General features: G+C 36.8%; 1 protein-coding gene and 1 long non-coding RNA gene across 5 annotated transcripts in view; both read left to right on the top strand.

Moving 5' to 3' along the window:
• Positions 1–25,493, top strand: part of CADM2 (cell adhesion molecule 2) — a 756,516-nt gene that overhangs the window by 11,252 nt on the left and 719,771 nt on the right. The window contains exon 1 of one of the 4 annotated variants that reach the window (XM_075434140.1): positions 13,960–14,010. The exons of the other annotated variants lie outside the window; for them this stretch is intronic. The gene's annotated coding sequence lies outside the window, so the exon portion shown is untranslated. Of the gene's footprint in view, positions 1–13,959; positions 14,011–25,493 lie in introns of those variants that run through there. 4 annotated transcript variants of the gene reach the window in all.
• Positions 1–25,493, top strand: part of LOC142362923 (uncharacterized) — a 344,173-nt gene that overhangs the window by 9,744 nt on the left and 308,936 nt on the right. The gene's annotated exons all lie outside the window — the stretch shown is intronic.

Below are 25,493 nucleotides of genomic sequence, written 5' to 3' on the forward strand. Positions count from 1 at the left end.
AAATAAAGTTCTACTGGTAGTATGTCCTCTTGATGCAAGTGAGGTCATAGAATATCCAGCATGTCTAGAAGAGCAGCCTAACTATTCTGCATGTGTAACTATGTGCTTATCAAATTGAAATACTGGGCAGCTACAGCAGTAAAACTTGGTTAAGATGTCTGCGCAGTAGAAGTAGGTAGCTTCTTAGGTGCTGCTGTTGTGTTAAGGTAAACTTCTAGATTGTTCAAATACACATCTCATTCTCTAGCAGGGAAATTCTTGACATTCAAACTTTCAGTCCAGCTGACAACTATCTACCCCATGGCTGAAAGGTTTCTAATATTTGCAGGGTAGAAAAGTAAATATGAAACAATTCACATGAGCTATAATTAGTTTTTTAAACATGTTACTGAGGATCTTATGATGTCTGTATCATGAATATTTTTTTTACGTCTGGAACACGTATGCATCCTGCAAAGTATCAGACTCCTGTATGGGGGAACGAATACAAATACAATGTTTTCGTTAAATTAGAGAAGTGGTCCCAAAAGTAATATTAGGGATGGATCAGTAATCCTTTCAGTGTTTATGGTGCTTCAGAACAATATTTGTATTATTACAAGTCTCTAGCATTCTTGCACATGCAGACTTTTTTTTGTATTTTCGTAGAATACACTTGCAAAATATCTACATCAGATGCTTTAATAACTCCTGACAAACTTGTTAGTGTTGTTTTTTATGGAAATGTGACAGATTTCATTGCAGAATACACACACATATGTAAATTAGGATTACAAAAGTAAATCAATGGATGATAATATTTGAAAACTTTTAAATAGAGAACTAGGTGGTGCTGTTCTTTCATCTTTGTAGCTTAGCTGAATTCTTAAGTATGGACTGAGAACACGGCTACTACTTTTCAAGAATGAATTTAGCTCTCTTAAATGTTTGAAGTTACTGTTTCTGATCTCATTGAGAATGCTACTTTGAGAGCTAATAATTGCACAATACAACACTTTCTATTTTGTCTAGAAGAACTTTTGCATCCAACAAGTGGTTTAATTTTATTCAGCATGGTGATACACTTCCTTTTATTCTCAGTTTGAATGACTTTTGAGTGAATTCTAAGAATTTTTTTTGACTCTTTGCTTGACTTTATGTTCAGGATTCTTTGGTCAGATCAGTTTAGCATGACTAGGTGCATGAACCTTTGAATCCTTTTCCATTGTTGGTTTCTTAAACATTTTGGGGCTAATTTGCTAACAGCACAATGACATTGTCAGTAATAGCTGGAAGAAGTTTGTTGTAGCTGTGTAGTAGCAATATATAAACCACAGTTAACTGAGCAAGAAAACCAATTTATTAATTTTTCTTCCATTTATAAAAAAAGTATAAAGTTTTAAACACTGTTTTGTCTCAATACCATTAAAGCTGTAATAGGTAATAGTCTAGCTTCACTGTAATGAACTGCCTGGGATCTAGGTGGATTTCTTATATCAGTTCAGTGTTGCAGCAGAATAATAAATGTCTAGTTAGAATCCAACTTCAGTAGGTAGCATTTTGGTAGACAATGCCTCTCATTGACCACTGCTTAAACAGGAATGCTGAAAGAACAGATGGATGATAAAGAAATAGGGGAGAAAATGACCTCCTGTACTGAAAAAGTGATGCAAATGTGCTCTAGCTGGGTCAAACTCGTGAATGTGTGTGCTCTGAGTAGGTAATTATTTATTCAAAAAATAAGCTGTAGCTGTTAATAGTCACAAATGGGGGAGTGCTGAAAACACTTTTTCTTGCAGTTTCTCTCCCCTATTCCTTCTAAAACACTACAGTATAGAGAGGAATCTGAAGCAGAAGATTGGTTTTGTACTTCTAGATTGTTCATGAGTAAGCATGAAATGCTTTTACTTGACTCAGATTAGAGATTTTGTGAAATATACAAATAATACCCATAATATTGCAAATATTTACCAGAGTTAAAAGCAGTAATTCCTTTTGTGTTGATTTCGGTAAGATTTCAGCATTACAACTGTAGTTATTGTTGTTGTTCCAGTATTTAAAATGTACAAAAAGGTGTTTAGATTTATTTTTGGAAAGTGGAAAGAAACCCAAAACAACTCTAATTCACAAAGAAGTTATTTTAAAAATCCCTTTTCATTCCTGACAATGAAGTATTCTTGGCAATGAAGCAGAAGCCCCACTTGAGTAGTATACTGTATGTGTTGATAGACTTTGTGCAAACTTTTTGGTGTGTACCATCAAAAACTATTAATAAAAACTCACTGCCATAGTTAATTCAGTGCTTAGCATTTGCTTATTCCAGAATTGTATATCAGAGATAGTGGTTCAATTTGCATGGGTTAGCAGACTATTTACTTCTAAAAAGGGGTATGTTAATAGATTATGCATTGCTAACTGTAATTGGGTACAAATGTGCAGAAGATTTCTGAATGCATATTATACACTAAAAATTATTAAACTAGCTGCCTTAAGTTTCTGCTTTCTTCCACAACCTGCAGTTTGTCTTGTGGATTAGCATATACTAATGAATATTTGAAGTACTTCAGTATTTTGCAGTATTTTCCTCTTTTTCAGGAAAGTAGTGGATCCTTGAATGAAGTCCTTCTATATGCAGGTGTCCTCCTAAAGAAGCATTTGTCTGGAAAGAGAGAATTTATTTCAAGTAGTGACTTCAATTCTTCTGATGCAAGCTAAATAAAATTGACAGTTTGTATACCTTATTCTAGGTGGGTCTAGACTGCGAATAAATAAACAGAGGACCACTTCTGTGTGTCTGCACCAGCCCACTCCTTCCTACACAGCTAAGTGTGAGCATGTGAAGAAGTGAGGTGTTAGAGCTACTGGTGTTTTACTGAGTGAATTTTCTACGTTACAGATGCTGTTGAAGAATCTAATTTAAACTGGTTGCACTGAAAATGTGTTGTGATTTCTAAAACATTCAAAAATAATTTTTAGAAAATGAATGTTAGTTGATCCTCAGATCTGAGGAAGAGATAGGCTTATGATTATCTAAAAACCAAGCAAATAAGAAATAAAGCCGAATTTTTAACATCTGTTCTGTGGGGATTCTAAGAAACACAGTGATTCTGAAAGCATCAATAAAGCTGAGATTTGCTTTCTGAGTATAATGAAATAACACTAGGTAGTCCGTAGTTTCCCTCTCTCCTGAGTATTAACAATATGGGGAGAGATCTGAACTAGGTACTGAGTTTTAGGCAACATTTCTATTTGAAATTATTGAGTTTAGCATTGTAGGTTTTTTCCCTTGGTTTACATTGCAATGAATAATTTATACATGAAGTGCAAGATAACGCCATATATAAGGTTACTTTTCTAGTCCAAGAAGATACCATAGTGTAAAGAAACCGTAAAATATTTTACATTTTTATTTGTGATAAAATGATATTTATTCATCATCCATTGATTTACAAGGTCTCTTATGCTATTTATTACATTTTCAGCTTTTATTCTCTTTTAATCCGCTCTTTTTTCTTCCTGCATTGTCTAGGTTTTTAGATTTTTTTGTTCTTATGTCAGTGTGCTGGCGTAAGTCTTTGTATTTTCAGTGTATTAAATCAGTTGAAGGAGAAGTCTGAATAAACATGAACTTATCTGTCTCAGGCCAAAACATGAGGTCCCCACTCTTACCTGAAACTTCAGCTGAGACTTTTATCTCCGACATAAGACAAAGTAAAGACAACCAAGAACAATTTAACTTTGATTGTACCTATTGAAGTGATACAGGTTGTGAAAAGATTACAGTAGAGAATTACCTTGTCTTTCATATCAATAGCTCTGCTTTTGCTGTGGCTGTACAACTTAAAAGTTCTTAGATACATGCTTTTGATATTGGCAAAGACTTTTATTTTGTCTTCATAGTTTTTCAGTTGCCACAGTTACAGTAACTGTTTATGCTCAAATATCATTAAAGTAAAACTCTTTAGTATAACTTCAGTATAAAGTATGACTTTGGTTTGGTTCTTCAGTACAACTTTAGACAACTCACACTTCAGAGTTTGGATTAAAACTGACTAGATGTTTATAGAGAATTTAAACTTGCTGTTAAACTCAAGGGAGGCGAACTGAACTCTTTCTTCCAAATATATAAAGTAGCTTATTAAATATTTAGAGTAAACTGAGTATTTTCCCTTTCTTTTCCCTGATAAGAGTATCTCAGAACATTTGCGTTTAACTTTCTAAACTGTGGTTTGTCAATTCTAATTAAATTGAGCTCTAAGTCTATACGGGCTTATGGTAATGATATAAATGTTTTTTTGAGCGTTGTTTCATATTGTTTGTCATAATTAATTGCTCTTGAAAACCTCTATCTGTGTGTAACATTGCAAACATAGTGGAGTTAAATGGAAATTATCAGATAGACACAGAATTGTGTTTGTGTACATCTGCCTGTATCAAAACTGAAAATAAATGGACAAAAAGACAGGACAATTATTGCATGTTATTTGGTGAACCTAATTCAGTTATTTAACTGACTGTATGTAAATATTTCCAATATCTAGGAAACAGGTTGTTTGTCTTTTTTTTTTTTTTTTTTTTTTTTGCCAGCCACCCTACACCCTCCTCTGCACTTCTGAAGAATTTTAAGTGTGTATAAAACCTTGCTGGCAACACTTAAAAAATAAATAAAATTCTGAAGTCCAACTTTTCTGCCATGAAACCAGTTATCTAAACTGAATCAAAGATGATTGCCTCTTCTCATCTGTGGGGGACTATATTATTTCTAATTCTGTTTATTTTCATGGTGAAACATAAACGTTGGTATCAATGCTCAGATAAAAATCAAGGTTTTGTTACTGCAATAGAATTACTTGTGTGTTGTCTATAATTTTTTGCAATTGTAGTTTGAATTGTAGGTATGGTCCACGTGTGTGCTGTTATACCTGTTTCTGAAAATCCAAAGATGCAGTCACAGTACGTAAACTCATGCAATCACACAGGAGTGTTGCCATTTTTTCAATTTACCAAGTGCATAGACTGTATATCTTAAGTAATTGCTCTATAGAAACCTCATATGTATAATAGGATTGTTTAATCTAGGCTTATTTGCCAGTACCTGCATCCCAGAATGGATATATTAAATAAGTACTGGTATTTTGTGGTTTGCACTTGCGTGTGCTTTTAAATTTTCTGGTCACCCCAGAAAATCAAAACCTCTTCCCCCACCCTGTGAATAATGTCCATTCAGATTGTGCAAGTACTAAAATATGTTCGGTAAAGTGACATGATATATAAAGCTTTCAGCCACCTAGAATGTTGTCTAAATGGTGACTATTGGTCCCTTAAATGTTTTGTCTAATTAATGAATCTGCTGGCAAACATCTCTTAACATTTTCATTTTTGGGGCTTTCTCATTGCAAAATACCATGAGACAAAGTATGAAGTGAAGCAAAGTTCTTTATTCTGCACTAACTCTTGTGTTGAGCCTGTCTTATCTACATTAAGTATATCTCTGAGTAGTTAAGGTTTATCACCTTATAGCATATCTAGGTTAAGAGGCTGGAAGCAGAGATCTCCAAACAATTCTAGGAACTAGGGAACATCTTGAGGCTAAGACTGAGCTTATTAGCCTTGTGTAGTTCATCTTCAATATGCTATTTTTTCTCTTACTCTTGTGGTTGCAAATGCAACCATTTAACTTTTTATTAGTACGTGTTGCTTCCTTCTCAATGAAATTTTCTCGTGTCGAATCATGCTATCACTGTACTAAACCACATCTAGAAGTTAGGCTTGGTTTGTATTTATGTTTGTCATAAAATGATGTAGCAGAATGCTGCTAAAATGTGTATTGAAATTCAGAGTTTCAAGTGAGATGTAAGCTAGCTGACAATAGTACAGTACCCATTATGGTCAGTAGAAAATCATATGCAGAAGTTTGAAAAGAGGTTGTTTTTCTGTTATCTAAGTAAAAATATACAATCTTTAGTCTGCATTTAGTGAATATGCATGTTTTAAGAAAGTTTATATTTTCCATCATTTGGTTTGCATTGCGTTCAAAGCTAATAGATTAGGTGTCTGTGCATGAGTTACCTTCTAACAAGAAAGAGTGGGCAAGACTAAAGATAAGTGCAACTAAAGTAGTCTGGAAGTGAAAAGTGAAAACTGATAATGTTTACTTTTGCTCTCTCTAAATAAGTCAATTAGAAATTTTTTTTAGTGTTGGTGTCAACACAACTGAACTATGGAAGGCCTGTTACCAGTTAGTTGAATAGTTGTGTTGTTGCAGGTTATCGTGGGTCATCTGCTTAATGCTGGATGTGAAAGGCTGTGCGGCATCTCGGCCATTGTGCTGCTTGCATGAAACAGTTCTTCACTGAAGAGACATAATTTTCTATGAAATGGCTGTATGGCCACTTGCCATTCTTTAAATGCAACTTCACAGGGAACAGTGTTAGTTAATTTCTGTTCAATTTTTTATTGCTTGTAGCTGCAGGAATTCATGTTAAAGTTATATGTTAGTTGTGAGTTTCTTAGACTCCAGGATAAGCTGAACAAATGGAAACAAAACTGCCTAATACAATTACTTTGAGTACTTTCAAGCTTTTCACTTGTTTTGCAAGCATTTGAGATAATTAACCCTAAAAAAAAAGTAGTTTAACTGTTAATGCGACCTCCTCCTTTCACACAAACAACCTAAAATTTACAACACCAAGGGGTCACTTGGAATGCCTCTAGTTTTGCACTGAATTTGTTTTAATAATTGTTTTATTTCTTCCCTTGAGATTTTTTTGTTAAGCAGGAATTCTCCTATAACAGATTATTTTACTAGTAAGGTTAAAAGGTAATATGTCTAATAAAATATGATAGAGTGAATTTTATCATGTATTTGTAGTGCATCCGCTAAATTTTCAGTGGCAGATGTATCATTTTAGTATGGTCTTCCTTAAACTTAAATGAGCAAAGCTGCCAAACCAGATCTTCTGAATGCACCTTGCTAATACTGAAGTTTAAAGACTAGTCTAGCTAACCTACAGACCTGAGTGTGTGCATATGCATGGAGTAAGCATCTGGCAAGAAGGATAAGATTTGCAAGGGTAGATGACACCAGTGTAGTCATGTGGAAGAGGCTTCAGATTAAATGCAAACGCAAATCCTTTACTTTCTCCCAGACTGTACTAGTCTCAGCAGCTAGTAAAAAACTATAATTAGTTGAGCTTGACGTGAGTACCCTATTTGAACAATACTTCTTTGATCCTTGTGAGATAAGGGCATATTTCTACTTTAAAATGAAAGCAAGAATGCCCTCTTCTAATGTTGACTCACTATGATTTGACCCTTAAAACTATTAGATCAGATTATTTTTAAACAGCATTCAAAAGATTAGGGAAGCACTAGCACTTCAAGAAATGACAAATATTCTTTCTGAACACCTGTTCAGAAATCTGCTTCATTTGTGATAGGTAGCTGGAAAACTGTGGAAGTAAGCAAACTGTATTAATGCAAAAAAGGAGTAGAAAAGCAATTTGATACAGAATGTCAAAATCCCTGGAGACAAGATTCATGAGTAATGCTGCTATTCGTTCTCTCACAAACTTAACCTTTCTTAACCTGAAGTTGTGTCATGTTTCCTTTTCTCAGAAGCTTGAGTTTAGGACCATGTTGCCTCAGATGATACCACTAATATCTATGTAATTGTTCTCAAATTTTCCTAACTTCTGTATGAAACAAGTTTTAAAGAATTTGATATAATGAGAAAAAGAATCATAAAACCTGTTTTGCTTAGTCTCTTCTAAACAAAAAACCTTGCATTATTCTCCTATGTCCCTCTTTAACCACTCTCCACCATGAACAATGAAAGAATGAAGATGCTTCAAGTTTGGACTCTCTTCCCCAGTGTTTTGCTAAAAATATAAACAAATGAAAGCAGGAAGTTTTCATAGCTGCAGCTTCTTTATTTGAAAAAAAATATGCTGGATTAGGTACCTGATATCCACATGTGTGTAGAAAAGCAACTGAAATGGGAGGTGGCTTAAATTCATAACGACATGCTAGAAGCATTTGGAAGATCTTTTTTTGAGAGACAAAAAAAAAAATCTGTTTGTATTATCTATTTTCATGTAAGCTGTAAATTTGGCAATGAAGTTTCATATGCAGTGTCAGTTCTAAGTGTGGCTTTCATCTGAGGTCCAGCAGTGCCCTGTCATGAAACTGTTAAAAGTGAAGTTGTACTGTTGTAACTTTGGTTCAACTACTCTAATTTTGAGGTGGAATGTGAATAGTTCCTGGACCTTATAATGTAGCTTCAGTTGTCTTGGACAGTATCTTGTCTTATGAGACCCTTTTTTGCTTTATGTCAAAATGCCTGATTGCTTTTGGGTTTTGGAAGAATGGCTTTCTGTGTGTGTGTGTTTCAGTTTCTCAGAGACCACCAAGTCAAAGGACCTCCTATGATGGCACTGATCTTAACATAGCTTCAAAAATAACCCCAGTTTGCTGGATAGCGTTAGGTATAAGGATTGGTTGTGGGTTGTCTACAGGGTTGAGAGGTGTTTTTGTTGATTTTTTTAATTCTGTTGATCCCCTTACCAAAGTCTTTACTATGTTGCCTTTTTAGTCAGGAAATGGTAGTTTGGAGAAGTGGTACTTACTGTGAAACTAGTTTGCTGGCTGTGCTTGCACAGCTTAGAACTTTAGAGTATGGCAACTTTATTCATTGCCACCTCTTGCACCTTCCTAACAAAGCTCAACTAAGCAACACATGTTGGTTTTTCTGATGGGTGCTTCTCTTGTCAGCTGGGGAGAGATTTGGGAGAAATACTGACATGGCAGGCAGACAAACAAGAAGATATGACTAAACTGAATAAGCAGGTCTGCCCCTCTGCTGATCACTGTAAACAGTGGCAAATAATGGAAAATTAAGGACAGTTAGCTAAATAAAGGAGGTGGAGAAAAAAAAAGGAGTAATAGAGCTGGTCAGTGTTTCATAGCTTCAGTTTGGCTGAGTGGCATTTTTATTTATGCCAACACAATTAACATCCTAAAATTCCAACTCCTTGGGTAGTTATCTAGGTAGACATAAGCACAACTTTGTGGACTTTGGAAATAAAGCTTGAGCATGAAAAAGCTCAAATTAAATAATGTAAAAGAGAAATACTGAACCCACAGCATATGCATTTGATGCAGCAAGTGCCCAAAAGATATTTACATTTGCAGTTACTTCTTGGCCAGATCATAGACAAAGGCCTAACAAAGATGACCACTGCCCGATGTTCAGCTTGCTCCCATTCCTTGGTACCTGCATTCACATGATAACACAAGGTATTATGGTGAGTTAGGAAAAAGGAAAATGCAAAGATTTCTGAAGTGGTCAGTGGAAAGGAGCGAGAAAAGTAGTGTACAATAATATGGTAGAAGGGAGATAAACAGAACATGTGATTTGAGGTGTGAAGGGGGGACTGCTTGCTGTAAAGTGTACGAAAATAACACAAGCAGTTTCAGATGGAAAAGAAATGCAAAGATCCCTGCTACATGTACCTAGTTTGGTCTCAATACACAGTTTAGTCACAATCAAATTGGAACTTTAAAAATATTCTTTAAGTTCTTTGTTAGAATTAAGAAATTACATATTTTGCACAAGCTTCTGCTCCGTATACTTTCCATAATAAAAGAATAAAATATTCTGTAGGGTGAAGAGTTAAACATCAACGTAAGCTTATCAGTTGATTATTTCTTTTAAAATTGTGCAAACTTACGTTATCTTATTTCCTCACTTTTTTCTTTTATGGGACCTCTTTAATAATCATGATTTGCTTGTTTCTGTGGTTGATTGTTCCTGTGTCTGATTTCAGAAGAGCAACTTGAATGACTTCCTCAGCTCAGTTCTTATATAGTGACAAGTATCACATACTTCTATTCCAAATGCTGTGTGCTTGACTAGCCTCAATCCAGAGGCTGAATATCCCTCTGTGAACAGAGCCTATACTAATGGTTTTCAGAATATACATCAGCACTAATCTGCTATTCTAAGCTGCTACATAATATAGTCCCTTTTATGAACTAAGAATTCATTTCTAAATAAGATTAGGAATTTTTTGTTACTAATCCTTCCTTATTTTCAGTGTCCACTGCTGCTGGATTACTACATTTGTCATTTACAGGCACTGTCACATTTGGAGCTCACACTTGTGACTTTTAATTTTTTTTTTGGCTTTGCTTCCAAGTCTTAAGCTGTCAGCTTAAAACAGGAAACTCTCTATAGCATGCAAAAGGAATGAATGGCTGCAATTTGTAATTTCAGAGTGTTTGATTGCTCCAGTGCTTTAAGTCATGAAGGTTTTTTGTAGGTATTAAATTGTGGTTTCTCCCTATACTGATGGTTCTTCCTAAGGTTATCATCAGTAAATTTAATTAGCACTTTCTTACCTATGTGGAAGTATTGCTTATGAGAACGTTAAATGAAGTTCTTCAAAAGATCAATCTGAGGCTCTCCAGAAATAAGCAGAAGCTAGTAGAAATTATTTTCCAAAGGATATATGCAATATTTACTATTTTTTTATATCTGTCTAATCTGACATTTTTCAGACTTAAAATATTATACAGCTTCTGATGCAGAACTTGAAATTTACTTTACTTTTTAATCAAAATTCCATTTGCATTGCATAAAAAAATTATGAAGTTGGAAATATTTTTCCTTCTTCAGTCTACTTATATATTTTTGCTAATCTTCTGTATATATTCTTGGCAAGACTTTACTTGTTGATAGTTCTTTTTGTCCTCCTTGTGAGCATGAATTTACACTTGCCTTGTTTTTTATGATTAGATTTTTTTAAGGTTTCCTTTTTTCAACAGGATTAGGTGAAAATTCATCAGAATATTCTCCTGATGTAGCTCTCTATTGAGTAAAGCCAGAAGCTTCTCCAGTAGGTTTTTGGGTTTCTTCCCTTTTATTAAGATGCTCTTTCCAAACAAAGTTATATGCAAGTGCTGAATCTAAGTACCTTCCACATTTCTGTGGTCTTGGTGCAGATGCTTTACTTCTTCATTTTGTCTTTCTGAAATGATAATTCTTTATTTCAGACTTGGTTTTGCTTATTCTCTAGTTTAATCTGAAATGCTTCCTAGTTGTTCAGACCGAGGTTATATTCTGCACTCTGATTTAGCTACTTAACAAAGCAGTATGTAAGATAATATAAAGTCTAGGTGATACTTTGTGGCAAAAAGTTATAAATCCCATCTCAATCAGATTTCTCTATTACCAGTACTGGTATTGTATGTTCTTGAATACATATCTGGAAAGTTGAAAACTCCAGAAGCGAATTAATTTTTAATAGTGTCTGCCTGAGGACCAACACCACCAAGTTGTCAGTAGAGAATGAATTTTAAAAAGGAAAATCTCTTACAGGACTTCCAAATTTCTTCTATGGGTTAAAATTACAAAAGAGAGAAAACAGTTGGCATTTTATTTTTACTGTTCAACTACATATAAACATTTGCTTCTGACTTTGACTAACATTTTAAAATATGGCTTTTACAGACTTGCAGGAATTTTTTATGACTTTGGAATAGCATATAAAGTTACTTGACAGTAGTATAAAGACATTATTGCTTAATATAATGTTAATATTTTTACTAAACTAGAGCTAGTTTTCACCTGGGATCAATATATTGGTACTGCATTCATTTACCAAGAATTCATTGATTATTAGCGCATATAGTTTTGAAATGGATTCTTGACCATCTATAATTGTTTATCTAAACAAATGTAAGATCTAAATTTATAAATTCTTCTCGTGACAGAAATTGCATCATGTGTGTGCATATATGCGTGTGTGTGTATGTATAATTTAAAGAAAAGGTTAAGAATGTCTGGTATATTGAATCATGCTTGATCTTTACTTTTTCCTGTAAGAAGGAAAATGGAGCTTGGCATCTTTTTATTCGTGGCAGTTTCATGTGATATGACTGAGGCTGAAGTTTTTTTGGCTGACACTTTTTCCCCTAAAAAAGTGGTAAAGTTTAATGTTCAGTAAGAGTAACGTTTAGAAAGCAGGTAGTGGACTTAAATCTACTCACATTTCTTCTATAGCCTATAGATATATTGTGTAAGTAAGTATATGGGCATTAAATATGCTGAGACTCTGTGTGCGTATGTATATAGAATCATAGAAAGTTTTGGGTCGGAAGGGACCCCTAGAGGTCATCTAGTCCAACCCCCCTGCAGCGAGCAGGGACACCGCTAACTAGATCAGGTTGCTCAGAGCCCTGTCCAACCTCGTCTTGAATGTTTCCAGGGATGGGGCCTCCACTACCTCTCTGGGTAACCCGTTCCAGTGTTTCACCACCCTCATTGTAAAGAATTTCTTCCTTATATCCAGCCTAAACCTACCCTGTTTTAGTTTAAAACCACTACACCTTGTCTTGTCACTGGTGTCTCTACTAAAAAGATTGTCCCCATCCTAGAACATTTTATGAGCATGTTACTGAGCATTTAAGCTAATAGGTGTTCAGGAGTGATCTTCAGTTTCTCCTTTGCTTAGCCAAACTTATAAAATTCTCCATTTGCAGAGCATATTAGTGCAGATCTTTTGAAGAGTCTCATCAGAAACTACAGCATGCTTAAGGCAGGTTAGACACCAGAATGGCTGCCTTATGAAATCTAGTCATTATATGGTATTTAGATTAATATTTACCTACAAATCAATTTAAAATAATGTTCTTTCAGTATGCACCAAGACAATGGTTAGACAAGATTTCTTTCCATTATAGTTAGTGAAGAAAAAAAACAGTACGATGATGTAACTGATCCGTTTCCACCAGACCATTTTCAAAGGTTCACTTTAATGTTGGAGCAGACTAGAAAATTATGACTAAAAAAAGTTCAAAATTGTGGTTACTTGCTGTGTTTACCACAAAGGACATCTGTTAAAATCTTACTAAATCCAGGCACACATTTAGAAAGATATTTAACTTATTTAAATTATTAGACCGGGGCTGACAAGTTAAAAGACTGAATCATTATTTTTAACAGTGTCAGTTGCCAGAAAGATCACTATCCTCCTACATTATTTCTAAACATTTTTGCTTGGGAAAATGACCAAATTTTTCATAATTTCTGACTTTGCCAGGATGCATTTGTTCTGCAACTTAAAGCTGTTGGATATGCTCTAAATACTCTGAAAATTACAGATCAGTTGGATGGCAGTGTTGACGTTGTCAGAGGCTGTGTCTTCCAGTAGGCTTTTTAAGATAGGTAGAGCGTGTAGTGTCGCGCAGCTTTTGCATTTGGCCTTGCACCCTAACAACGGTTTTCCCTGTGGCGTCCTTTGTGTTCCTGGCAGCTCTGAGAGATGGGGAGCAGCGCCGGAGGCAGCGAGTAGTTCCGTTGCGGAGCCCCGTGGGTTCCTGTGCTCGCCCCTACAGATAGAGCCGCAGCAGGAGGTCAGGAGCAGGTGGCACAACCACCTTCGGGGAGCGGTGCAGGTTAGCAGAGGAGCTGTAGGGAAGAGGGACTGATGAGGAAACAGTATGGTGCCTGCAGGAGAGGAAAACAGAGCTGTGAGGAAGAGGATATGGCAGCGAGACTGTGTCAGAGCAAGCAGGGAGAGGCTGCAGAAGTGTGTGGTGAGGAGACAAGGGTCTGCGGAATATGGACAAGGATGAGGAGAAAGCAATGTCCATGGGCCTCTTTAGAGGTGGTGGAAGAAGCCAGTCAAACTGTGTACTTAGGACTACTTACCCTCTTTGGTTTATGTATTTTTATACTATTATAATTATCAACATTAAAACAGATTACACAAGAACATGTACAAATAAAATGATGCATTGTTTGTCCATTTTAGTGATGTAGCAACATAACCAGATGACCCTGGCACTGCTTAAAGTTTAATCCCTGAGCTCAGAGTTCAGGACACAGCTGGAGAGTTGTTGACCTGTGTACGCCTTTGCACTTGGGTAGCGTTCTGGGACACTGAGATTATTCTGGCTCAATTTTAAGACAACTTAAGTTGTCTCTTGTGCTGCCTAGAAGAATTTTACAGCTGCCAGCATTTGCAGGTTTGGTAATGGTGTAGAATGTATTTTACATAATGCGTTAACTTTAAAAATATTTCATAACTACAAAAGCTATAACAGTTTAATATGTCTATATATACTTTTTTGTTATTTCAAATAGTGTTGCTTTGACTGTACCGCACATACTACAAGAAATAAATGCAACCTAGAAGTATAATTGAATTTAGACTTTTTGGTATATTGACACTCTGTTTTAGTAGTATGATTTTTAACTTTAGTAACTATCACAGATACCTTAACTGATCAAGGCAATGTGCCAAATACGTCTGAGTGAAAAAAGAAGCAAGTGTTTCCAATATAGATACTACATTATTTTGAAAGATGTTATTAAAGAAAACAATATTATAAGCAAGTGTTTCCAATATAGATACATTATTTTGAAAGATGTTATTAAAGAAAACAATATTATATATATCTATATATTTATATAATCATTTTAATATATTTTATGTATATTTATATAAGACTCTGAGATCTTATGTTGTTGTAAACTGTGCAGTGAATTCTGATTTTGTAATAGTCATTCAGCAAAGATCAGGAAGAACTGATTGAATTCATAGCCTCCATCCTAGGTTAACATTAGTCATTCAGTCCAACTAGCTATTGATGAGTATTTTCCTGCTCTTGTTTTTCTAATACCATAAAATACGGATTTTAACACTTTGTTCTTGGTTTAATCATGCTATATTGCTGATTTTGGTCTTTTTTTTAATTTTGAATATAAATTCAAATCCCATTTTTCTTTTTCTTTTTCCTCTATTGTCCACCATGGTAAAAGGAAGGGAAACAATTTCTGACTCTCCCACTCCTCTCTCCTTGAATCTAGTGAGATCTCCATGTTTATTCAATATTTATTCACCTATAAGCATTCAAAAGACTCCCATCACAGCAGATTTTCAAGGTGAATGATATCTGAAGGGCATATTCCAGTAACAAACATTAGCAATTCTCAGCGCACTTTCAAATTCTGTAATCCAGGATACTCTATCAAATTTAGTCAGTAAAATAAAAACCCTGATCTTCACTCCAGTGTCGTCATGTTTTTCTTAAAAGACAAATGCTGCATCTGGTATGCTGGCATGTTGGCTTTTCTGTTTTATGGTATTCTGACATGGTTATAAGATAGCAATCTTCATTGTAACAACAAGAGTGGACAAGGGAAAACCAATGGACGTCATCTATCTGGATTTTTGTAAAGCCTTTGACACGGTCCCCCACAACATCCTTCTCTCTAAATTGGAGAGCCATGGATTTGATGGGTGGACTGTTTGGTGGATAAGGAATTTGGTTGGATGGTCGCAGCCAAAGGGTAGTGGTCAAAGGCTCAATGTCCAGATGGAGACCAGTGATGAGTGGAGTCCCTCAGGGGTCCGTACTGGGACCGGTGCTGTTCAATATATTTATCAATGACATGGACAGCGACATCGAGTGTACCCTCAGCAAGTTTGCAGATGACACCAAGCTGAGTGGTACGGTTGAGACACCAGAAGGACGGGATGCCATCCAGAGGGACCTGGACAAGCTGGAGAGGTGGGCCTGTGTGAACCTCATGAGGTTCAACCAAGCCAAGTGCAAGGTCCTATACCTGGGTCGGGGTAATCCCTGCTATCAATACAGGCTGGGGGATGAAAGGATCGAGAGCAGCTCTACTGGGAGGGACTTGGGGGTACTGACAGACAAAAGGCTGGACATGAGCCGGCAATGTGCACTGGCAGCCCAGAGGGCCAACCGTGTCCTGGGCTGCATCAAGAGAAGCGTGGCCAGCAGGTTGAGAGAGGTGATTGTGCCCCTCTACTCTGCTCTGGTGAGACCTCACCTGGAGTCCTGCGGTCAGCTCTGGAGCCCTCAGCACAAGAAGGACATGGAACTGTTGGAGCGGGTCCAAAGGAGGGCTACAAAAATGATCCAAGGGCTGGAGCACCTCTCCTATGAGGACAGGCTGAGAGAGTTGGGCTTGTTCAGCCTGGAGAAGAGAAGGCTGCGGGGAGACCTGATTGCAGCCTTTCAGTACTTAAAGGGAGCCTAAAGGAAAGATGGGGACAATCTTTTTAGTAGAGACAGCAGTGACAGGATGAGGGGTGATGGTTTTAAACTAAAACAGGGTAGGTTTAGGCTGGATATAAGGAAGAAATTCTTTACAATGAGGGTGGTGAAACACTGGAACGGGTTACCCAGAGAGGTAGTGGAGGCCCAATCCCTGGAAACATTCAAGGCCAGGTTGGACAGGGCTCTGAGCAACCTGATCTAGTTAGTGGTGTCCCTGCTCGCTGTGGGGTGGTTGGACTAGATGACCTCTAGGGGTCCCTTCCAACCCAAAACTTTCTATGATTCTATGGCACTACCTTTTATTTAGGTTTATGTAGTGCACAGGCAATAGCCTGTGGTATTTGATTCTGTTGATAATAACACTTGACCTTAACCAGTGTTTTTGACCTTAACAAGCTTTGGAACTTCTTGGACGGAGCGTTTGCCTCCAAATAAATCAGCACTTCACAGAAAAACTAAAAGACTATAAATAGCATATTTCCCTTTTAAGCATTTGTGCACTTTCTAAAAATATTTCAGTTCAATTCTGTTTCATCAGTGCTTAACTAAATTTTTGTAAGTGTTGGGGATTAGGGGAAGTTTACTTTTTTTTTAAATTGGCTCCATGCTGGCTATGATATGTAAGAATTATGTTAGCTCATGTTAACTATGTACATTGAGCTGTAATGTACATTAGTTTAGCTTATCTGCCTAGACTTTCTCCCCACTGAGTGGGGGAAGAGGCTTCTAGCTCTCAATTTCTAGATTGCAAGTGGGTAAGAAAAAAGCTGCTCATGTACTTGTTTTTACATCAGAGGTATATGTGGAATCAAGAAGCTATGTCATTATTTCTCCTCACCTTGGCCACAAGTTCATTAAGCTTGGCTGTTACATAACTTCATGTCTGCAGGGATAAATTTGCATGTTTCAAAATTAATTTTGAAAAAGTAATTCTCCATAATATGCCCAGGGATAAGTTTTCATTTTCTGAGTATGGGACAAGGAGGAATAGATGTAGAGAGAGAATGTAGTCAGACTGAAGATGGAGAAAAGGGTCGTTTTCCTTCAGTTCTTCAGTGAGTTCAGAGAACTGAAAAGTGGCTGAATGTGACCAGTTTGGTAAGAGCCCAACTGTGTACAAGGGCTGCGTCTGCTGCATAGCTGCCTAATGTGCGCAGGGGAGGCTGACTTCTTCCCCTTCCTCTGGAAATTGGGACAGTGATAAGTAATAAGAAAATACTATGCTTTTTGTATTATCCTATCTTTCAGAACAATTTTTAAGTTCAGAAAGAGGAATACTTTATAACTTGAGTGCGTGCAAGTGAAAATGAGAAAGCTGGATAATTTCCAGTTTTAGAGTGGAAATAGTTCTCTGCTTCTGCCTAGCTCTTCTCTCAGCTTCATGTCTGGCTTTTGCATGAGCTAAGAATACTCTTTTGTTATCCATCCTTAGAGTTTGTCTGAAATTATTTGTCAAATTTAGAAGTTTAAAAAAACCACACCCTACCGCAAAGCTAACACTTTCTCCTCCATCTTCCTTTTTGGATGTCTTAGAGCTTCAGGTGAAGGTGAAAAATGTAACAGTAGAATACATGGGCATGCTTTCCTACATGTCAAAGTAAGCCAAAGCAAACTTTCCTCACCCTCTCTGTCCAAACCATCCGAAATGGCTAGTTTCTCCCTTATCCACAGCAGAGAATTTGGGAGGGGACAGAAGGCAGCTTACTGGATCCTTTTATGAATGCATCTTCCTCCTGCCTTATAAGAACTATTTCGGCAGTTTTAGATCTTCTTTCTGCCTCCTGAAGGTTTATGGCTCATCTGTTTGACATAAACAAGGTAGCAAGTTCTGTTGGGTTGTAAGAGCTGTCTGTCTGATTCAATGGCAGTTCAAAGCAGAGCCTGTTATTGGACAGGGAGGCTGTTGCATGCAAGGAGTAGATGTGTACAGCATTATAGATGCTTTTGCAATACAATGGATATTGGGGAGTAGGGAACTTGTGACGTGAATGAGAGAAAGAAGGGGTAGTAGATTCCCCTGAGAGTTTATTCTTTCAGAGTACTGGACCTTACACAATGAAAAGTAACTTCCCAAGTTCTGTTGTCAAAATCTCCGAATCAGTCATTTGCATGCCTGTGTGCAGATAATTACTATCGTAAAGATCCTCTGTAGAAATAAAGGAAAATATTTTGTTTCAGGACGTGAGGATTCAGTGGGTCCATGACTTTTATAAAGTTGGAAAGTTTTTGCTATCACTCAAGTAATAATAGAATAATTGCACAGATTAGCTGCAGGTGACTGGAACTCTGAAAGCCAGTATGTCTCTTCTTCCCCATGCTGGATCTTGCAGACTGCCGAGTTTCAGCATCCATGCAGGGACAGGAACGACTCTCACACATTGATGCAATGCACAGTCAGTTCATTTTATTGCTCCACTTGCGTGGTTATATACATTTTTCCATATCTGTACACGTGATCACGCTTATTCGGATAGGCTACAGACATAAATCACGCGCTGTTCACGCACCCTATATTCCCTTATGATTGGTAACTATGCACTAGCGCTAATAGCAACAGACTGTCTCCACGTCCTTGAGCACATCTTGTTTTTGCTAACCCACATCATGTGCACTATCAGAACTTTCTCAATTGTTATGAATAACTGCCCTTTCCAGCGGCCTGTTCAGTTTAGCATAACTGTTTTGCTTAAGCAGCCTAGTCATGCTAACTCTCAAGCTACATCAACCCCAACAGCAGACTGGTATTTTGACACTGCAAATGTCAGTGCTCCCCTCTGCTGCATCTGTTGTCAGCTCCATGTGCCAGCGTATTATTGGACTGTAGTGCAAGGCCTGGAGAGTTTTATTTATGAAACAGTATGATTTTAATGTTGGTGTTGAATTTGATGAAGAGTGTTTACTTGGTTTGAAAACTCTCAAATTGTTTTTTGAGAACAACATTTTTTTGCACAGTAAAATTGATACAGCAGAGTAGTTTTATGTAAGAAGATACTCCATATTTGTAAAAGTAAATGTGATGATACAGGGAGAATATTGTGGTTACATATTAACAGATACAACCAAAGGTGATAGAAACACAGAGCTATTATAATAAAATTATCGTGCATGGGAAACATGCTGTCTTTATCTCTTGTCTGTCTGTGTCTGTACCTGTGTTTGGTGTGCTTTTTGTCAGCTTTCTCTGTTTAGAAGTAGAAAAATGAATATTCTTTTTTTCCTAACTGTATACAACATGTGTTTGCTGTGTAATGTGGTGGGGGATGGCAAGTTTGCCTGTGGCTTTTAGGAGCTGCAAAGTTAATTAATTTAAATGCGCAGTCTGCTCTGATGCCTCTAAGTAGACCACTTCATCTTCTGCACTTCTAGACTCTGTTCATAGGTGTCAGTTCACTGGTGTGGCAAAAGACATTAACATTTGAAGTCAGGATATTTTTTTAATGCAGCTACTGATTTAATGAGCATCTGGATGACTTAAAAAATTGTTGGTCATAAAGTTTTTCTTTATTCTTTTCTTGTCTTGATTTTCCACCCATTGGAATCACGTTGTCACATTTTTTACTGCAAAGGTGCAGTTAGCATAGATTTTCAAGCACAGTGTTAAACTGAAAAATATTGTGACACAATCTTATCTGTGTGTTTCTCTTTGTTCTTCTAGATGTGTGCACAGAAAGTGTTATTCTGAGTTGCCTTAGTATTTGCTTAGAACAGTGGGATGTTTCCCGTGAATACTTAAAACATGTCTGTTGTCTAATCCTTCTGCAGACATCTCATAAAACTGGATTCCTCCTTTGACACTCATCTTTGAGAACCTTTCATGAAATATAGTTTCAGATAAATTCACAAAAACAATGCAAAACCCCCCTTGCTTTTGGGGACTTCTCTTGGGCACTTTTTTTTTCAGGGTTAAAACAGGTGACGTGGTAGATCTCTTGAGGATCCTCAGCCTGATCCATTCTGGCTAGTGGCAGGTCCCCAGGGAGCTGAGGTGCCTGTGCCACACTTGCCTCTGACTACCCAGGACCCCTGAATTTCATCAGGCCCTCAGGGGAGATTGCAACAGAGGGACAGGTGAAGCATGCGGATGATGGCTGTCACATGCTCCCACCACTCTCAGTGCATGCCTTTGGGGTTATTGTGCCAAGGTGAGCTTTTCGGCAGTTGTAAATAACAAAATGGTTTAATTCCCAAAATTCAGTAGCATAAGAATTGGAGCTTTAAGGTCCTAATAATGTCTGACAGTTCCCAATCTATGTTTAGAACATGGGAGAGGTGGATGAAAGGAAGATTTTAAGCATGTGAATAGTTACATTAAGAATATATATTTTATCAAGGTTACGTAATTTGATACCGATGTAGTTTTTTGGCTTGCATTTGAAATAATAATGTAACAACTTTTCTATGCTTTCAGGCCAGCCTTCTCTTCTAAAAAAACATTTCCTTGAAGTGAGATTTGTAAAGGAAAAAAAATTACACCTCTCTTCCTTTTCCAAAAAGAATTGAGCTCAGTCTTCTGGTCGTGTCTGTTTTATGGAAGTATGGTGTGTATATATCATGAAATACCTGGCTAAGTAAAAAGACAAACCTTATGTATCTGAAAAAGCTTAGATCAGAATGTATACCGTAATAGGTTTGAATAAATTACTACCAGAGTTTGAGTTGTACGAATACCTTTTTCCAACCTTTGTAGGCTAGCACTTGATGCATGAAGTGTAACTCTAGATGTGTGTAGTCAAACAGTAGTCGCTATTTGCCCATACTGTAGCCTGCATGCTACACCTCAACTATGATACATAACCTTCATTGTTGTCTTTTTCATCTGTGATTCTAATTACGAAAATGTCTGGGTTTTCAAAGTAGAATATTATAACTTTGTAGTCTGTAGGGGAAATGGTTTAATGATTTGTGTATACTGTATGTTAGCATAAATAGAGGTACGTGTATTGTTTTGATGCATGGGTGAAACAACTGTAGAAAATGTAGACCAATAACTGAGTTTTCCATGCAGTGGCTGAGCTCCTAGACAGTTTTGGTTTACTTGGAAGGCATAACAGTCTTCAACTTTGTTGAAGAGGGATGTGATAATGTAGGTGTGCTTTGCTGTATCATGGCTTTTGATAGAATGGCAGTGATTTCTATCATTACATCTTATTGTAAAGTAAGCCCTTTGTTTATTTTTTCTTAAGTTTTCCAGCTTTTATTACATGTGGGTACTTTATTGTTTCAGTGGACCAAAGATTATTTTCATGGAGGGAAAGCAATTTCTCACCTTGAACTTACTTTGTGGAAGATTTTGAGCATCAGAATATACTTTGAATTTATTTTTAAATGCAGCCGTATTGAGCTGCATTGTTTATGAAGTCAGGGAAGAGGTAAACCTAATTTGTTAGCTGGAATTTTGTTTGTACATTAAAGGCAAAATTGTAGTGAAACTGGAGTGAAAAGGTGTGTCTGTATGTCAGTAAGTCTTCCAGAAAAACTGCTTAGAAGAGTCAAGGCAGGAAGTTATATCCTGAAGTTAAAACTTGTAATAGTTCTTTTTTTTTTTTTGTACTTAGTTTCACTCCTGACGAATTTCTTCTCACACAGCTATAGTATTTGAACATATAAAAGCTAACTAAAAGGGACACTTTGAGGTTTACTTGAGGTATCATATAGAAACCAGCTTCTTTGATCCACTTCCCAAATAGTTAGATTTCTCACTTCCAGTGTGTAGGCCAAGATACAAATGAAGAAAAATAAAAGTCGAAAACTGAAGTGAAGCAAAGACACTTTGCTTTTGAGGACTTCCTAATTTTGAAAATACTAATTTTTTTTTCCAGACGAAACAGAAATTATGTCTTAAGGTGTATTCTGAGAATGACTGATTGAGATTGTGAAATATGTTGAAAATAAAAAGTATTATGTAGAATAGCACTGCATCTATTGATACTTTGGTTATTTGCTGAGAGTTCTCATAGTCATTCTACACCTCATAGCTGTATCCAAATTCATTGCTGAATGAATATTAGTTTGGTACTGTTAAAGAAGGAGAGTTTGGAAACTCTTATATACCCGAATAAGATGGAGTGAGATCTGAGTACTGATTTAGAGATCCAAGCTGACTTTCATTTAGAAAATAAAAGGGGATTAAAACTCTGGTGAAGCAGGGGCAAAATTTAATTCTCCCTGTTACAGAATTCTTCTGGTGGTCTATTTTGTTGTTATCTGTGCAGCTCTACTGGAAGAGTTGTACAGTAATTTTGCACGTAGATGCCAAGCAGATTTTGTTATTTGCTTTTCTTTTGTGGTTTGAGCACTTGGGTTTTACTGTTCTGTGCTACCACTAGCTCCTCGGTAACATTATGAAAATTTTTAAACTAAAATTTGACTAAACAGAGGATCATGTTGATGGTATAAGTGAAAATATAGGCTCTAATTTGTTGCTGTCAAATTGGTATCTGTCTTCGTAATGGTGTATCAATTGACCTTTCAAGCTTTTCATACCAAATTGACTATGTAGAATTTTGAACTGCTTGCTTTCACTTACTTCTGTTTTCAGTGTTCCATTTAATTACTTAGTTCAGACTAATAAATGAAATGGTTTTGTTCTTACACCCTAAAAGTATTGTTTTACTTTAATTCCTATATCTGATTTCACATTAGTGCTCAGTATCCTAGCAACTTAATTCCTTGGTGGTTTTCCTTACTTCATAGTTACTACTTCTGCAGTTAGACCAACTTTTTTTTCCTTGTCTGTTGCAGTGCAAATCTAAACATGGTTCTGTCTAATCTGCCATTTATTTCTTCAATAAAATGGAGAATATCCGGTTATAGAAATGGAGTCTGGATTAGTCAAGTCTACTGAAAACAGATGTAATGTGGATCTTCTTGCTGTTAATGGAATTCTATTTTTTTGTTGCTTATTCAGATGAGGTAAATGTAGCTTTTTGCCCTGAAATCTCTCTTGACCCTGAAAATCTGTTTTATAATCTTTAGTGCATACAGAGTTATGTTCTGCAAAATTGGCATTCACACTCGGGAGATCATCCTGACAAGTGTGTGTTTTCATCTCCAAGGCTGTTCATTTTAGAAACTAAATGGAAAGAAAGCTATTATTTCTGCATATGTCTGATGTTGTAGCAAATAAGTTTTGTATATGGAATATCTAAATAGGTCTGTTGTTGGACTAAATTTTGTTGGGGTTTTCTGTTTTTTTCAGATTTTGAATGCTTGTAATGGTTGGATGTGTCTACTGTTAAAGTGAAATAGAAATTGTAATTTATTTATTAATATTACTTCTGGCTAGTTCCTTTATCAAAGAGTACATTTTTGCAAGAAATTTGTTTATCTTTTGGGGCCCTGAAATAGAAAACAAACATAATCTTGGATTTAAGATTAACATCAAGCTTGGAGAAAATAGGATTGGAGAGCAGTGCAGCTGGAATTATTTGGAAGTGTGCTGGGGGTGGGGAATTAAAGGACAAATGTTTTTCCATGTGAACTGTTATGGATATGTTAAATATGAGAGTAGTGCTAACATGTTTATAAAAGTACACTATGTGTGTATTTTCATACTGAGAAGAATGTAAAATATTTTCTGACATTACAAATGTAAACATTGAAATAAAATTAGTCAAATCCATGTATAAAGGGCATAAAGAACGACTTGGCAGTACTGGTGGATGAAAAGCTGGATATGACTCGGCAATGTGTACTCGCAACCCAGAAGGCCAGCCTTATCCTGAGCTGCATCAAGAGAAGTGTGGCCAGCAGGCTGAGGGAGGGGATTCTGCCCCTCTACTTCGCTCTGGTGAGACCCCACCTGGAGTCCTGCATCCGGCCCTGGAGACCTCAGCACATGAAAGACGTGGACCTGTTGGAGCAGGTCCAGAGGAGGGCCACAAAAATGTTCAGAGCAATGGAGCACCTCTGCTATGAGGAAAGGCTAAGAGAGTCAGGTTTGTTCAGCCTGGAGAAGAGAAGGCTTGAGGGAGACCTTAGTGCGGCCTTTCAGTGCTGTAAGAGAGCTTATAAGAAATATGGGGACAAACTTTTCAGCAGGGCCTGCTATGATAGGACAATGGGTAATGGTTTTAAACTAAGGCAGGGTAGATTTAGACTGGATATAAGGAAGAAATATTTTACAACAAGGGTGATGAAACACTGGCACAGGTTGCCCAGAGAGGTGGTAGATGCGCCATCCCTAGAAATATTCAAGGTCAGATTGGACGGGGCTCTGACCAACCTGATCTGTAGATGTCCCTGCTCATTGCTGGGGGGGGTGAACTGGTTGACCTTTAAAGGTCCCTTCCAACCTGGACTATTCTGTGATTCTGTCATACTTCATTGCTGAAGTGCTCACTAACGTGTAGATCAGCTTCAATACTGCAGTGTGATTTACTGAATTTCACTCTTGGGCCATAAGGGACCTGTTTTGAAATGACGAAGTTGACAAAGCTGTTTCTGGGAATAGTTAGAATGCCTGTGATACTTGATAATTTTTGCTAAATAAAATCCAAAATGTCCTTGGGGGAAAAAAAGTGCCTCGTTAAAAAAAGAATGGCTGTAAATACCTATTCACACAGTGTACCTGTTTTAGAGGCCATGAAGTCAGAAGACCTGAGAACAGGACTGGAGCTCTTGAGAATCCCTGCGGTCAGAAGGAGATGTGCAAAGAATCCCCACTGCGCCTTCCAGTTGCTGCTGGGTGTTTGGAGTCCTTGGGGAAAGCAGTAAAGCAGATATAGATCTGATTTCGCAAATCTGCTGCGGAAAGGATAAGTCATCACTTCAGCTTGAACTCTGCAATTCTGTGCTCTGCGAACTTAGGAATATGACTGTTGTTTTCCTTCCCTCTCTCCCTTTCCCAAGATTCTGGATTTTTATCTTTGTGTAGTATGTGTTCATTACTTCGTCTTTTCAGTTGGTGGATTGAACGCTTATGCCATTTAGTGAGCAAAGTTAAATTTTTTGAGTCTTCCCAAAGGAAGACTCCTTACCAGTCTCTTATCCTTATGCTTTCAGTACCAAGAGTATTAAAAAAATGTGTAGTTATTATTAGAATTACTAGGAAAAAAAAAGAGTTGATCTGCATCTTCAATTAAGAATGCAAGATATTAAAAGAAAAAATTATAATAATCAGGATATTTAATACACTCTAAATTGTTCCTTTTACTAATGAAATTTAATGTAATGTATTAACATATTTTTCTGGCACAAATGAAGAAAAATAGAAATCTAGTTTGTTTTAATCAATTTTTATTAATTCTGCCTTGAAGCTCTTCATGATTTCAGCATGGAACACAAACATGCAGAGCATGAGACAGAGAGGAAATTTGTCTCATTAATCTCCCTTGGATAGAGCATGGCGGAGAGTCATTTAGGATGCAGACAGGTTTTATGGATAACATGCTGTCCATGTTTCCACTCAGGCTGGAAAG

The sequence above is a fragment of the Opisthocomus hoazin genome, chromosome 1 (assembly GCF_030867145.1).
Source record: "Opisthocomus hoazin isolate bOpiHoa1 chromosome 1, bOpiHoa1.hap1, whole genome shotgun sequence".
Classification (NCBI taxonomy): domain Eukaryota; kingdom Metazoa; phylum Chordata; class Aves; order Opisthocomiformes; family Opisthocomidae; genus Opisthocomus; species Opisthocomus hoazin.